Below are 14844 nucleotides of genomic sequence, written 5' to 3' on the forward strand. Positions count from 1 at the left end.
TTCCCCCCAGAGCTTAGCTTTTTTCTATTCTGCTGTTAAAGCAGGGAGCTTGGAAGTTAGAAAAGTTGAAGTTTGTTAAAGAATTTAATATGGAACGGCAGGAATAAATTCAATCAGAAAAGGATGGAGTTCACATCTCACTCTTTAGCCCAGATTCAGACAACACCAGGCACAAAAAGAGAAGGAGGTCTCAGAATTTACCAAAATCTCATTGTGTACTAGAATTATTTACGCTTGTGTCTGATTCCTCCACTAGGCTACACATGGGAAACACAGCAGCTTTATCTTATCTGTCCTCGTATCCCTAATGGTACGTAGCACAAAGCTTTGTTTCGATATACAAACACTTCACTGAATGGAATAGCAGGTGACACAAAGAAGCAAAATAGATTAGCTGAATAAATACACATTAATCTATTGTTTCGGGTGGAAAATTCCACTCCAAATGGCTGAGCAGCAACAGAGCAAAATGAAAACTGTACTACAGTTTATTCATTAAGATTCTCCAGAATTAAGTGAAACCACCTGGTTATGTGTCCCTCCCTCCCCAGCTTTCTGTTTTTACATCACATAGACCAGGTCTTTGGCTTAGCTGCCTTAGCTTCCCATCTGAAAATGAGACAACTCTTATTTTTACTGACCCCTTCACAGGTGTCGCGTGAGTCTTGATAATGGTCCATATGCACACGCTGCTCCATGTTCTTTCCCTGCTCACCTCAGTCCAAAGGGACTAAACTGCTCCCTGGAAACCCGTTCACATTCCTTCAGGTGACTTGAATACCAATGGCTATCCTGGAAAACTATTCCCTGAAAGAGTTAAAGTGCCTCCTTTTAAAAACAATCATAGAGGAGCAGATGGCACATTTGCTAACGGAGAAGAAGATGTTGCTCTCACTCGGGTCTAAATTCCCTCCCTCCACCTGGCATCCCAGACAGCTGTGTCAGCCCATCTGCCCACCTTGAATTCATCAGGTGAATGCTCCATTTCCTTAATTGAGGTTAAGCTAACCCAAGTAATCAAAGACAGTTATGGAATGTTCCCTGTCAAAACCATGCCTCTGATTATATGATACCAACAACTAATAATGCACTCAGTCACACTTCAGTGCCTGAAAAGCTTAGCATAGTGAATGAAGAGATAGATGAAGATGACAGGCAGGCCACTTTTCAAGGACTCATGAGCACAGAGCCGATGCCATTCTTCATCTTTAAGGTAAACTCCTTGGGAAAGCTTCCACTCACCCTCAAGAACTTGGATAGGTAACGTCCCTCAAGTCCTGCCTGGGAAGTCCCAAGCCACCCTCCCACCAGGCAAGTCTTGGGAGAGTCAATGACCTGCCTTGCTCAGTGGGAGGCCTCAGGGCCCCTGCTGCCATAGGAGGGCCTCTCTGGGTGACAGCGTCCCGACCCTGGCCATTAGCCCTATATTTATTAATTGAGTGTTCCCTTGTTCTAGGCACTGGGAATACAATGGAGATAAGATTGACAAAATCAAGAGTCTCATAGTGCCTACATTTTAGGGGAGAGACAGATAATAGGTATAAACAAATGAATTTGACAATTCAGTTAGTGGCAATAATTCTGAAGAAAACAGATTAATATGGTGCTGAGGATAGGAAAGGGGTGGGGGAGTAATGGAGAAAAGCAAGGTCCGCAGCTAAGTAACGGGCTCTATGGGAAAGAGTAGGACAATCCTATCCTGAGGGCTGCGGTTTCCTGAGCAAATGCCATTTTGGAATAAAACTTTGCTTCTTTGCTCACGAGACTCTCCCCTTAAAGTTGCTGAAACCATGATGGTTAGGCATACATATGTAGCTGGCTAGTAATAAGTAGTATTTTGTCCCAAATACCCATGGAATAATAATAAAACTAGTATACAGATTAGTTCAAAATGAAAAACCAAATTATATAGCAACATTCACCCAACTGAAAAAGGAAAAAGAAAGAAAGAAAGAAAGAAAGAAAGAAAGAAAGAAAGAAAGAAAGAAAGAAAGAAAGAAAGAAAAAGTGACCTCTTTTATCTCGAGGGAGAGTTAAGAAACAAGGCAAGTAAATAGAGACAAAGATCTACTCTCAACAGAGACAAATTACTGAGTGTGTTAGCTAGGAAGCTGGCTAGGGCATTAATCTATAAGAGGAGGCTCACACCTCACTGTAACGGACTGCAAATGTGGTGCTATTTAACTCCAGATTCCAGATGTGACTTTATAGGCTAAAGGTAAATTGCACTCAAATACATGCTCACTCATGGTCAATATATAAATAAAGGCCTTGGTTTAAATTATAGCATGGTAGGGAACAAACAGTACTTGTTACTTAAAACTCCTCACTGCCTTCTAAGGAAGGTGGGTCCTGATACCTGGAGGATTTACTAAGTGCAAGCTTCATTCTCAGTGTAATTGTCTTTGGAAAAACTTAGAGAAATATTAAATATTGGGGGCATTTCAAGTTTAAAAAAAAAGCAGCATGTTTAAACAGTAAGTTCCCTCACATATCTGGGATATACCATGACCTCCAAAATCAGGCCCAAACAATTTAAAGATGAGTCATATGCTACTTAATTTTTCCAAAGCATGAAAAAAAAAATGATAGAAATCTTTCCAAGGAATTCTCAAGGCTAAAATTTTTCCTGAAACCAAAATAAAAGCAGAACAAAAGAATAATACAGAACCATCTTTTTTTTAATATGAAATTTATTGTCAAATTGGTTTCCATACAACACCCAGTGCCCATCCCAACAGGTGCCTTCCTCAATACCCATCACCCACCCTCCCCTCCCTCCCACCCCCCATCAACCCTCATAAGAGACTCTTATGTTTTGGCTCCCTCCCTCTCTAACCTTTTTTTTCCCTTCCCCTCCCCCATGGGTTTCTGTTAAGTTTCTCAGGATCCACATAAGAGTGAAAACATATGGTAGCTGTCTTTCTCTCTATGACTTATTTCACTTAGCATAACACTCTCCCATTCCATCCACATTACTACAAAAGGCCAGATTTCATTCTTTCTCATTGCCACATAGTATTCCATTGTATATATAAACCACAATTTTTTTATCCATTTGTCAGTTGATGGACATTTAGGTTCTTTCCATAATTTAGCTATTGTTGAAAGTGCTGCTATAAACATTGGGGTACAAGTGCTCCTATGCATCAGCACTCCTGTATCCCTTGGGTAAATTCCTAGCAGTGCTATTTCTGGGTCATAGGGTAGATCTATTTTTAATTTTTTGAGGAACCTCCACACTGTTTTCCAGAGCGGCTGCACCAGTTTGTATTCCCATCAATAGTGCAAGAGGGTTCCCGTTTCTCCACATCCTTGCCAGCATCTATAGTCTCCTGATTTGTTCATTTTAGCCACTCTGACTGGTATGAGGTGGTATCTGAGTGTGGTTTTGATTTAATACAGAACCATCTTATATTACAACATATCTGATGAATCCTAAATAAGACAACAAATTGATTGTATGAAAAGAATAATAAAGCCCAAGCAAGTAGACTTTATTCTAGGATGGCAAGAACAGTTCAATATTAGGGAATTCATTAATGTCATTTCTAGCACAAAGAAGAAAAACCATACCATCCTCTCAACAAAAGATAGAAAAAATTTGATAAAATTCCATATTTATTTCTTATTCTTAAAAAACTTCAAATAAAGTAAAAAGAAAAGGAAACTTCCTTAAGGAAAGGTATCAACCTGCAGTAAATTTCATGTACTGCAATTTTAGAAGCATCACCATGAAAATCAGAACAAAACAAGGATGATCAGAATCACTAGAATTATTCAGCATTGTTCTGAAAGACCCAACCAATACTATAAGACGTGGAAAGAAAATAAGAGATATGAACATTTAAAAAGAGATAAAACTTAATTAGCACATGTTATAATTTTCTATTTAGAAAATCTATTTAGGACCCTTTCTTCCACATAAAAATGAATTATATATGATTAAATACCTAAAATTTAAAAATACTGTTATAATTTCATAACCTTGGGATGGATGATAAAATCACGAACTAACTCATTATACTCCAAGACATTCAGGTAATCCAAAGTCCACACAGGGAAAGATTGACAAATTAACCACTTAAAATTTTAAACTTCTTACTAAATGAATTCAGTAAAGTTGCAGGATACAAAATTCATACCCAGAAGTTGATAGCCTTTCTATACACTAATAACAAAGCAGCAGAAAGAGAAATGAAGAAAATAAGTCCATTTACAACTGCACCAAAAATAATAAAATACCTAGGAATAAACTTAACCATGTAGATGAAAGACCTGTACTCTAAAAACTATAAAATGTGGTTGAAAGAAATTGAAGACAACACAAAGAGAAAGATATTCCATGCTCATGGATTGGAAGAATTAATTTTTAATTTTAAAGGTCTATACTACCCAAAGCTGTCTGCAGATTCAATGCAATCTCTTATCAACATATCAACAGCATTTTTCACAGAACTAGAATAAATATTACTAAAATTTGTATGAAACCACAAAGATCCTGAATAGCCAAAGAAATCTTGAAAAAAGAAGAAAAAACTGAAGGTATCATCAGATTTTGAGATGTATTACAAAGCTATAGTAATCAAAAACAGTTTGGTATTGGCACAAAAATGGACACAGATCTATGGAACAGTGAGCCCAGAAATAAATCCATACTTACATGGTAAATTAATCTATGACAAGGAGGCAAGAAGATACAATGGGAAAAAGACAGTTACTTCAATAAATGGTGTTGGAAAAATTGGACAGCTACATTACTTTTTCCTAGGAGTCTCCCTTGATTTTCAGAGAAAGTTACGGTCATGCTCCAAGTTTCCCAAACAACCGCCTTCTTGTCCTTGGACAGCAATTGAGTTGGCATTGTCTGTGGTACTTTACTGGATTCCTCAACTAGACTAAGATTTCATAGAAGGCAGGAAACCCCAAATCTGCCTACAGGTTCAATGATCTGCTACAAAGACTCACAGAATTCAGAAAGACTGTCATACTTGTGGCTGAGACTTATTACAATGAAAGGATAGAGATTAAAATAAACAAGGCAAAAAGCACATGAGCAAAAGCCAGCAGAAACCATATGTGAGCTTCACATAACTTCTCCCAGTGAAGTTACATGGATGGTGCTTAATTCTCCTAGCATGTGTGACAACATGTACAAAGTCTTGCTAACCAAGATTGTAGAGTGTAGATTACACAATTGTTGGTGTCTATTAAGGCAGGTATGAAGAACCCATATGACCTAGACGACTCAGTGTCCAGCCATTCCCTGACCTCAAAAGCAAAATGATGCAGCATGGCTCAGGATCCCAGGCAAACAAAAACAGGCATTTACCACAAATCACATGTTTAGCATAAAGTATCTCATTTGGCCCAAAGTCTCAGATATACAAAGATGCTTATAAGGCAGGATGTTCCAAGGCTCAGAGGTTATCTCCCAGAAGTTACTCAAGGTCCTGTTCTTTCTTTGGAAAATGTAAGATTTAAGCACCCAAACCTGCTGAATTAATCCTTTACTCCATAGCAGATATTGTTTCTTGTTTGCTATAATATTCTCAAAGAAGAATACTTCCCAGAGTACATGAGGTGCTTATTATTATTGAGTTAAGTTGAATTAAATTAAGAAAAATTACTTTAGGGGCGCCTGGGTGGCTCAGTCGGTTGAGCATCCGACTTCAGCTCAGGTCATGATCTCACGGTTTGTGAGTTCCAGCCCCGCGTTGGGCTCTGTGCTGACAGCTCGGAGCCTGGAGCCTGCTTGGGATTCTGTGTCTCTTCCTCTCTCTGCCCATCCCCCACTTGTGCTCTGTCTCTGTCTCTCAAAAATAAATAAATGTAAAAAAATTTTATTAAAAAATTTTTAAAAATTAAAAAAAATAACTTTCCACGTGCACAATTTTTCTCCAACATTTTATTTGCTAAGATGTGAAACCTACTATATAGTTTTAAAAATAGCACCATCAACCCTTGTAGAACCTGCACCGTTATTTATCAATCACCAATTACTAACTTACTACCTCACCAAGTTCACAACATTTGCACTGTCTGTGCCTGTACTTAGGTTCACTGACCCATCGAAAGTGAGTTTCAGACATCACAGCACTTCACTCCTAAGTACTTAAGCGTTTATCTCTAAGAAAAAGAGTATTCTATATAACTCCAATACCGGTATCATACCCAAGACACTTAACATTGAAAGAATAATATCATATAACATGCAGTTCATGTTCAGGTTTCTGTAATTATCCTCCAAATGCTCTTACAGTGATTTTCTTTAAGTAACAAACAGATCGGGTATTAAATTTGGTTAAATCTTAACATTTCCTCCACCTTTCTGTTTTCCTTCTATGACACTAACATTGACATTTGAAGACACTAGGTTAGTTGTCTTGTAGCATGTGCAAAAGTCTGAATCTGTTTCTTCACGATCTGATGCAGGTAAACATGCTGACAAAAAGATTACATCAGTACACTTGTTTACATCCCAGTGCATCATACCTGATGCCACATATCAACTCATCTCACTTTTAGCGCAGATAAAAATTCCAGGTCAAGTACAATATCAAGCTGTATATAAGGTTGATCCCTTTCATAAGGTAGTATCTAACAAATTGCTCCATTGGAAAGGTGTCTCTTCCCCCTTGGAATCTGATAAGTAATCTGTGAGGATGGGAGGGAGTCTGGTGGATATTTCACCCACATTTTAGCAACAACTGATGATCCCATCCTTGTGTATATTGATTATTATCCTGGTGACTGTAAAATAGTGCTTTTTAAACCTATCTCTCTTTCCTCATGTATTAAGTGAAATTATTCTATAATGAAGAGCTTGTCCTCATACTCTCTCATAACTATCAATATGGACACATGTATTTATTATTTGTTTCATAATCCATTTGCTATCATCACTCTTTTTCATGCTCAAATTAGAGGAAAAGTATGTTTAAATGATAAAGCCATGAAAATAGCTATGAAGCAGCTAATTTCATTTTTAATTGCAGTATAATAAACATATATGAAATTCACATAAGTGTCCAGATTGATAAATATCCACAAATTGATGATACACCAACCACCAAGATCAAGAAATAGTTATTACCAACATCTACAGAGGCTCCCCCTGTGTCTCCTTCCAGACACTCCTCACTATGAAGTATCCTGACCTCTAATATAGATTAGGGGATTTTTATTTTTATTCTTTATATAAGTGGAATCATACAACATGTACTCTTTTGCGTCTGTTTTCTTTTCTCAAAACTATGTGAGATTTACCTGAATTGTGTGTAGCTATAGCTCATTTATTCTTGTTGCTGTATAGAAATATATAGTGTGAATATGTCACAACTTATTTATTCATTTTACCATTGATGGCCAATTCAGTAGTTTCAAGTTTTTGGCTATAAGCATTTTAATACGAGTCTTTTGATGAACTTATATATATATGCCTTTCTGGTGGATGTACAACTAAAAGTAAACTTGCTATTTCATAGTGCATGCATAGATTCAGCTTTAGTAGATACTGCCAAAGAACAACTATGATTTAAAAAGAAAAATTCCATCTACTATGAAATTTAGGGATAAGATATCCCTATGAACTCCAAAATAAGAGCAGGTGAAAACAGACCACTAACAGTTGCAAAATCCACCTGGTTTTAACTTAAAATTAAAATGAAATCAATGAGCCCAACTAGGGATCTATTTGGTGGCAAAACCACAGAGAATTATGTCAAAATTAGAAAAGAAGTAATTTGACTATACCCTCAGTGGCATATACCCTAGGGAAAAAAGAAGTACTAGACATCTTTGACAGTTTTCATTCATCGTCAGAGGTGGGAATGATATTGTTATTCTGAAACTGTTATGAATGGCAATGTAAAACAAAGTAAATGAAAGTAAGTGAATAATACTGGTATAGTCACTGAAAACTGGGAATTTAGGCAAGGCTGGAAGAAGATGTAGACGTAGCTTGATGAGGTTAAGTAAAAACAAAATGCTATAGTCCTGAATTAAATTTGCAAGTTTCAATACAAACTCATAATGAACTTTCTTTTTTTTTATTTTTTTTTAACGTTTTTATTTATTTTTGAGACAGAGAGAGACAGAGCATGAATGGGGAGGGTCAGAGAGAGGGAGACTCAGAATCTGAAACAGGCTCCAGGCTCTGAGCTGTCAGCACAGAGCCCGACGCGGGGATCGAACTCACGGACCACGAGATCATGACCTGAGCTGAAGTCAGCTGCCCAACCAACTGAGCCACCCAGGCGCCCCTGAACTTTCTTTTAAAAAATATGTCATGACATTCTCCACAGAAAAGGCATACAAAAATGAGGAATCCAACAGCAATAAGCACCTCTAGTTCCTACAGTGTGTTCTCTAAACAGCAGTTCTCACTAAAAGAAACCAAAACTCTTTGAAGAAGTGACTACTTCTAAGTCTGTAGCAGGAAATGTTCACAAAAAGCCTAGAATAAAGCATTATAACTGAAAACAAAGAAATTGTTAAAGATTACCAGCATGATATCAAAAGGACTCAGGGACCACTTGAATATACTCCTACTGGCCTAAGAGGGAACAATCTGAATGACAATTTGGATAATAATTCCAAAAGGTCGAAACATACCAAATATGTTTCAATCCGTGAATTCATAACAATACATAATCCTTATTCATTCCACATAGAGAATGCTTAGGAATTACCTCAAAGTAAACATAATCAATGAGGGAAATTTTCTCTCTACAGAATGATTCCAGCTTATGATTTCAGAATAATAAACAAAGAAGGGATGGAGCGCTGGGTGGCTCTGACGGTTAAACGTTCGACTTTTGATTTTAGCTCAGGTCATGATCTCCTGGGTTTGTGAGTTTGAGCCCTGCATCAGGCTGTGCAATGGCAGTGGGGTGCCTGCTTGGGATTCTCTCTCTCTGCCCCTCCCCTGCTCACTCTGTCTCTAAAATAAATACACTGAAAGAAAGAAGGAGGAAGAAAGAAAGAACGAAAGAGAGAGAGAGAGAGAGAGAGAGAGAGAGAGAAAGAAAGAAAGAAAGAAAGAAAGAAAGAAAGAAAGAAAGAAAGAAAGAAAGGAAGGAAGGGAGGGAGGGAGGGAGAAGGAGGGAGGAAGGGAGGAAGGATCGAATTAGATTATTCTATATCACTTAATGAATTAACTAATGACCATCAGTGGTTGCTGACATTATCAAAGAACAGACTGGACATTATTTTCCTCCTGGTGGAAGTACACACCACTATCTATAGTTTTGCCAAAACTGACACTTAATCTGATTAACCCTCTAGACTGAACTACTAATTTTCAAGAAATACAGAGGACTAAGGAACAAGTTACAATACACGACATGGACACAATAAGCACATTATTGGGAGACTACATAACAAAGGACTCTGCTTCTTCGACAAAAATATAAATAAAAATGCAAAGAAAGAAATGGACTGGAAATACAGATTAAAAAATACTTAAGAGAACTCATTTGGGTCCTGTTTCAAACTGTAAATAATAAACCACTGCTGATTATTCAGTGCTATTAAAGAATTATTGTTGTTTTTAGGAACTGTATAATGATGGTATTGCACTTACGTTTATGAAGGAGAGTCCTTGTCTTTTAGAGACATATCCAGTAACATTTACATGTAAAAATAACATTATATCTAGAATTTGTTTCCAAAACACCAGGGAAGAGATATGGAGTAGGAGGTAAAACTATATTACGCTCATAAAATGATAACTATTGAATCTGGGAGATGTGTATGTATGGGGGTTTATTATACTGTTCCATTTTTGGATGTGTTTAAAATTCTTTTTAAGAGTTCAAAAATACTAAGCCTATATCAAAAAGAAGTGAATTTGAGTTGGCCCTAAAGAATAGGATGTACAGTCCCCAGATTTCATTCTCTATTATTCTTCTGGGAAAAATAAATCTAATGTTTTTAACTTGTCTCATTGTTCTCTTCCCAAGTCTCTGAATTTTGAGAAGGTTCACTTTCTGTATTTCAGCAAAACAATTTGTTTTGTCATGAAAGAAAACCAATAGTAAGTAACTTGACAGAATCTTTCAAGTCCCTTTGCAACTCTTCCAGTCTCATCAGGAGCTCCAAAAAGTATCTTTTTTGGATTTTCTCCCCCATTAAGTGGTTCTTTTAGTTTAAGACACACATTCACCATTTGTTCATGTACTGCCACTTGCTTTAGTTCTTTTTAATAATGTAATAAGCACCTACAAACCCATCACCCAAAACAAAAAGCCAGGACCTTAAGGATAATCTAAAACTAGTCATGTTTTATCTCAAATTCCTGCCTCCCCACTACAGCAGCCCAAAGTAATCACGGTCCTAAATCCCATACCCATCATTCCCTGGCTTGGCTTTTTATACGCTTAACTTGCATCCATTTTAGTTGTTTTCAAGTTAATAAAAAGGATACTATGTCATAATATTTTGAGACCTACTTTTTTCACTTAATACTACATCAGCAAGATCCATCCATATTTTAAAGTTACCCCTGTAGTTGTTTGTTTTGACTATTGTTTAACATGCCATTGTATGAATACTCCCCACTTACTCATCCAGTCTCTGACTGCTGGGCATTTGGGTTGTTTGTGGAGTTGCACTATAATCAAAAATGTTATGAACCATCTTGCACATATCCCCCAGTTGTACAAGCATGTGAGTTTCTCTTGGGTAGATTGCAAAGAATGAAACTGATGAGTGGTAAGGGATGGCGATGCTTCCCCCCCACTTTCCATCTGAAAAATCTTTCCTGCAGGAACACAGCCTTGTGCTTGTGCCAGGAAGGTGGCACTACTATGCTTCGGCATGGTTTGTCACTGGCTCTTTTTTTCAGCTCTTGTTTTTCCAGCCCTGTGGTAATCTAAGAGATTTGTTTTCACATTTAGTGCTTCAGAATAATTGAAGAAAAAGTACTAGCAGAAATGTTCTAAGCTTGAAGAGCTTCAGGCATCTTTAATTGGCACAACTTTTTCAGTCAAAGTGATAGAAATTAAACTGACTGCTAACTATGTGCATTTCTTTTGGGTGTTGTAATCAAGAAAAAAAATAGGACCTTCCTCTCCATATACAGACATCAAATCTATTCCAACTTTCATTTTAAAACACAATATTGAAACAAATTCATCTTGATCTTTTTTTCTGTTGTGTTTACTCTTCCCCCTGCTTTTTCTTTTGAGAGGAACAGATTTTTAAATCAGTAACTCTTGGGGAGCTACTGACATTTGTGAATCTCTTAAAGCTAAATTCGTCTCATATTTTATGACATGAACAAAACTGCTTGAGGAAATTAATAATTTGCTCCCTGACTTGAATGAGAAATTGAGTAAGGAATGTAGGATTTTTCCACCCATTTGCAGAATATCTATTCCATATGCTCACCTTAAGTTAACTATCACCTCGAGAATCAGGTGCTGGCTGGCTGATGTGGGGGAATTTTTTTTCTCTTTATTTCAATCACGGAAAGAGAACATGAGTACTTGAAAATTCATAATATTAACAGTCTAATTAGGGTTTCTTAAATGCTGTTTTAAATTAGGATAATTTTAAATTATTGGATGTGACAACTATATAAACATAAAATGCTTTAATTAGAGACTTGTTTGTGTGAGAAAAAAATCTACTCGAAGCATCAGTCTGTCATTCTGCATTAACTTCCAACAGCCATGGATTCCCACTGGACCACTGAATCTTAGCAATAAGTCTATACCCATCATCGGCTCTCTGCGTTCTAATCCTCTCTTGTTTGTGGCCAGGTCTCTGCTCTTTAAAGAAAAAACTCAGGGCAACAAATTCAAGTTGAATTCTCATTCAAATTCATAACAACTCCCAGTGTTTCTGAATTTGCTCAATGTTTTCGCTGAGCAACAGTTCTTCGGGGCCTTCATAAATATCATGCCATGTTCCTGATGAAATAAAGGTTGTGTGAGTAGCCCAGTCTTCAGGGGTGATAAAACAAAAAATAAAATAAAATTTCAGAGTCTCCCTCAAGTTCTTATTAACTTTTTAGGACCTCTTTCTACTTTTAGAGTCTGATGAAAGCTAAGAACTCTTTCCCATCATCACAGAAAATAAAATCTGCAATTACAAAAAAGTTTGCATACAAACTCAGAGAACTTATGTAGCTCCTGAGGGACACATATATCTTCCATCCTTGAATTTAGATTCTAACTCTGGTGAGATAAAATTTAAAATATTCATTAATCTGTAAGAATGTGTGGAATACTACTATATGCCTGACACTGTTCTGGATGCTGGGAGTACAGCGTAAGACACAGCTAGACCTGGCCCCTGCCATCACGAGGTTCATAATCTCATGGAGGAAACAGATATTAGCTAAATGACCATACCAACAAGTGTAGAATAGGAATTTTGCAAGAAGTACAAAAAAGGAGAAGGATTGAGTGTTATTAGAGCCAACAGATTGGGATTTAACCTGATCAGGAAGCTTTCAGAAGAGATTCCCTGAGGTTGTGACAATGGAGCTGAGGTCTGAGTTAACAAGTGGAGGGATGGAAAGGACATTTGAAGGAATAGGAACAGCAAGTTCAAAGGCCCTGTAGTAAGAGGGAACATGGTGTGTAAGAGTGGCCAATCACAGAGAGACAGGTAGAGTGAGGCACAAGGCAGGGTTGAAAAGATAGGCAAGAGGAATCATGCAGGTCTTTACTGCCATGTTTTAAGATTTTTTTTCTCTTTATTTTAGAGCATTGGGAAGTCATTTAACAGTTTTAAACTGGGATGTAGGTAACATAATTGGTTTTGATTTCTGGAAGGTTCATTTTGCATGCAATGTGGAGAATAGATTGGCAGAGGACCGCAGTGGATGCTGAAAGATCAGTGGAGAGGCCACGGCAGTAGTCTAGAAAGAACAACTCTAGACAAGGATAGTGACTGCAGGGAGAGCATGGTTAAAAACATAATGTGTGAAAGAAGAATTCGAGTTGAGTCGACCCTGAATGAGGGGAAGATGGCATGGAAGGTCTGGTTTGACTTATACAGGTTCTATAAAGTGACAATTAGTGAGTAAATTACTGACAGCAGAAATCAGATGAAGAACAATGAGAGATTCGCTTTTGCTTAATATTAACCTTCTGTGAATGTGTAATTGCCTCAGGACGTGGCAAAACGATAGTGACTTTGGAGGAAGATTTGCTAGAACACAAGAACAGCTTTAATAGCTGTTCTGTGCACCTCTCAACAGTCCCCAAATCACTCAGTTTGGTAAGTTCCTTTATTTCAAACACCAGAAAAGCAGACCGCCATGTGGAAATGCCCACAGTTGAACTATTTCAGAAAACTAATCATCGATGTGGGAGCAAGACTCTTGAGTTTCATGACTCTGACACAGCCACAGCCACTACCATCCAGCCCAGGAGAGCCGTAATAAATCACTGTGGATATTGGCTCTTTATAAGTCATTCACCTTGATTCTACTTGATTCACCAAATCATTCACCTTGATTCCACTACATGGAAACAGCATGTGCGTGATGAAAAAGGACAAGCTCTATGTTTCTGTTTCTCAACCTGACTGTATATAAAAATTCCCATAAGATTCTGTCCAGTTAATAAGGATGCAAATGAATACACACGAGGGAGATTCATTCTTGCTTCTAGATTCTGTATGCATAGAACAATTTGAATCTTCATTATCTTTGACTTTTGCTCTTAGACGAAAAGTTAAATTAATGGCCATATTCACCATATATTTTGAAACCCACCTTTCAAAATGTTACGAAGGGGATGGATTATGTGCAGGCTTCATCCTTTCAATAGAGCTTTCTCTCTGAAGCTGCTGTTTAGCGAAGATTACAGGTTTAAAGACAGGCTCATCAATAAAGCTGGAGGCACTAAAAATCCTCTGAATTTTTCAGAAGTGGAGTGGGGGAGTCAGCAGCCACTGAACATTTTCACGGAGAGGTGGTATCTCATAATAATACAGTGCAACAAGCTTTTCCCCATCACCATCCAGGCTTAGGTTTCTTAACATTTCTGCGAAAAGGTGCTGTTGTTAATTTCTCCCACAGTCTTATGATTCATAGGATATGACTTAGCAACTATGTGGCTGGAGAAAAAATAATAGAAATTGAAATTTCCAAATAAAGAGGAATGAAAGGCATCAGTCTGAACAAATCAGAGAATGGAAGGGCAATGTCAATTTTTCTGCCATCATCCCTTACCACTGATGGCTTGACTAAAGCAGTTGGTTTGAAATCGTACCAAATAAAACTTTGATGTCCATTGACCAACTAGTTGGAGATTTCCTGAGCTAAGTTTCTTTGTTATCTATTTGGGCAGTAGCTTGACCTTTAGGCAGGTGGGAATGCTCATCCAGCCTTTGTGATGAGAATTGATAGCAGTGGCAATATACTGCCAACTCTTAACACCCAGATAGCACTCTTTGCAACCACTTCCCCCATCTTCACAAATGACTTCATCCTCAAAGTTGGTCCAGTCCCACCTGCTGCAAATGTTTGAAACATCCCTTCGTGCATCCACCATAGAGATGTCTAACTCCAAATATAGGATGGATGCTTTGTCAAAGATAGGTGCTAATAAATGGCTCTATGTAGACAAGGTGAAGACTAAAATTACCATTCTAATATACCCAATTACTTTTTTTAATCTTTATTTTTGAGAGACACAGAGACAGAGTGTGAGTGGGGGAGGGGCAGAGAGAGAGGGAAACACAGAATCTGAAGCAGGCTCCAGGCTCCGAGCAGTCAGCACAGCCCAACGGAGGGCTTGAACTAACGAACTGTGAGATCATGACCTGAGCCGAAGTCAGACGCTTAACCGACTGAGCCACCCAGGCGCCCCCCCAATATAC

At 37.7% G+C, this 14844-nt stretch overlaps 2 long non-coding RNA genes across 2 annotated transcripts in view; one reads left to right on the forward strand and one right to left on the reverse strand.

Moving 5' to 3' along the window:
* LOC128312342 (uncharacterized) overlaps positions 1-14844 on the forward strand; it is a 53657-nt gene that overhangs the window by 29862 nt on the left and 8951 nt on the right. The gene's annotated exons all lie outside the window — the stretch shown is intronic.
* The window catches only part of LOC128312341 (uncharacterized), a 150677-nt gene that overhangs the window by 12368 nt on the left and 123465 nt on the right, over positions 1-14844 (reverse strand). Inside the window, exon 3 of the long non-coding RNA XR_008291466.1 lies at positions 642-807. This is a non-coding gene — a long non-coding RNA (uncharacterized LOC128312341). The remainder of the gene's footprint in view (positions 1-641; positions 808-14844) is intronic.

The sequence above is a fragment of the Acinonyx jubatus genome, chromosome D3 (assembly GCF_027475565.1).
Source record: "Acinonyx jubatus isolate Ajub_Pintada_27869175 chromosome D3, VMU_Ajub_asm_v1.0, whole genome shotgun sequence".
Taxonomy (NCBI): Eukaryota; Metazoa; Chordata; class Mammalia; order Carnivora; family Felidae; genus Acinonyx; species Acinonyx jubatus.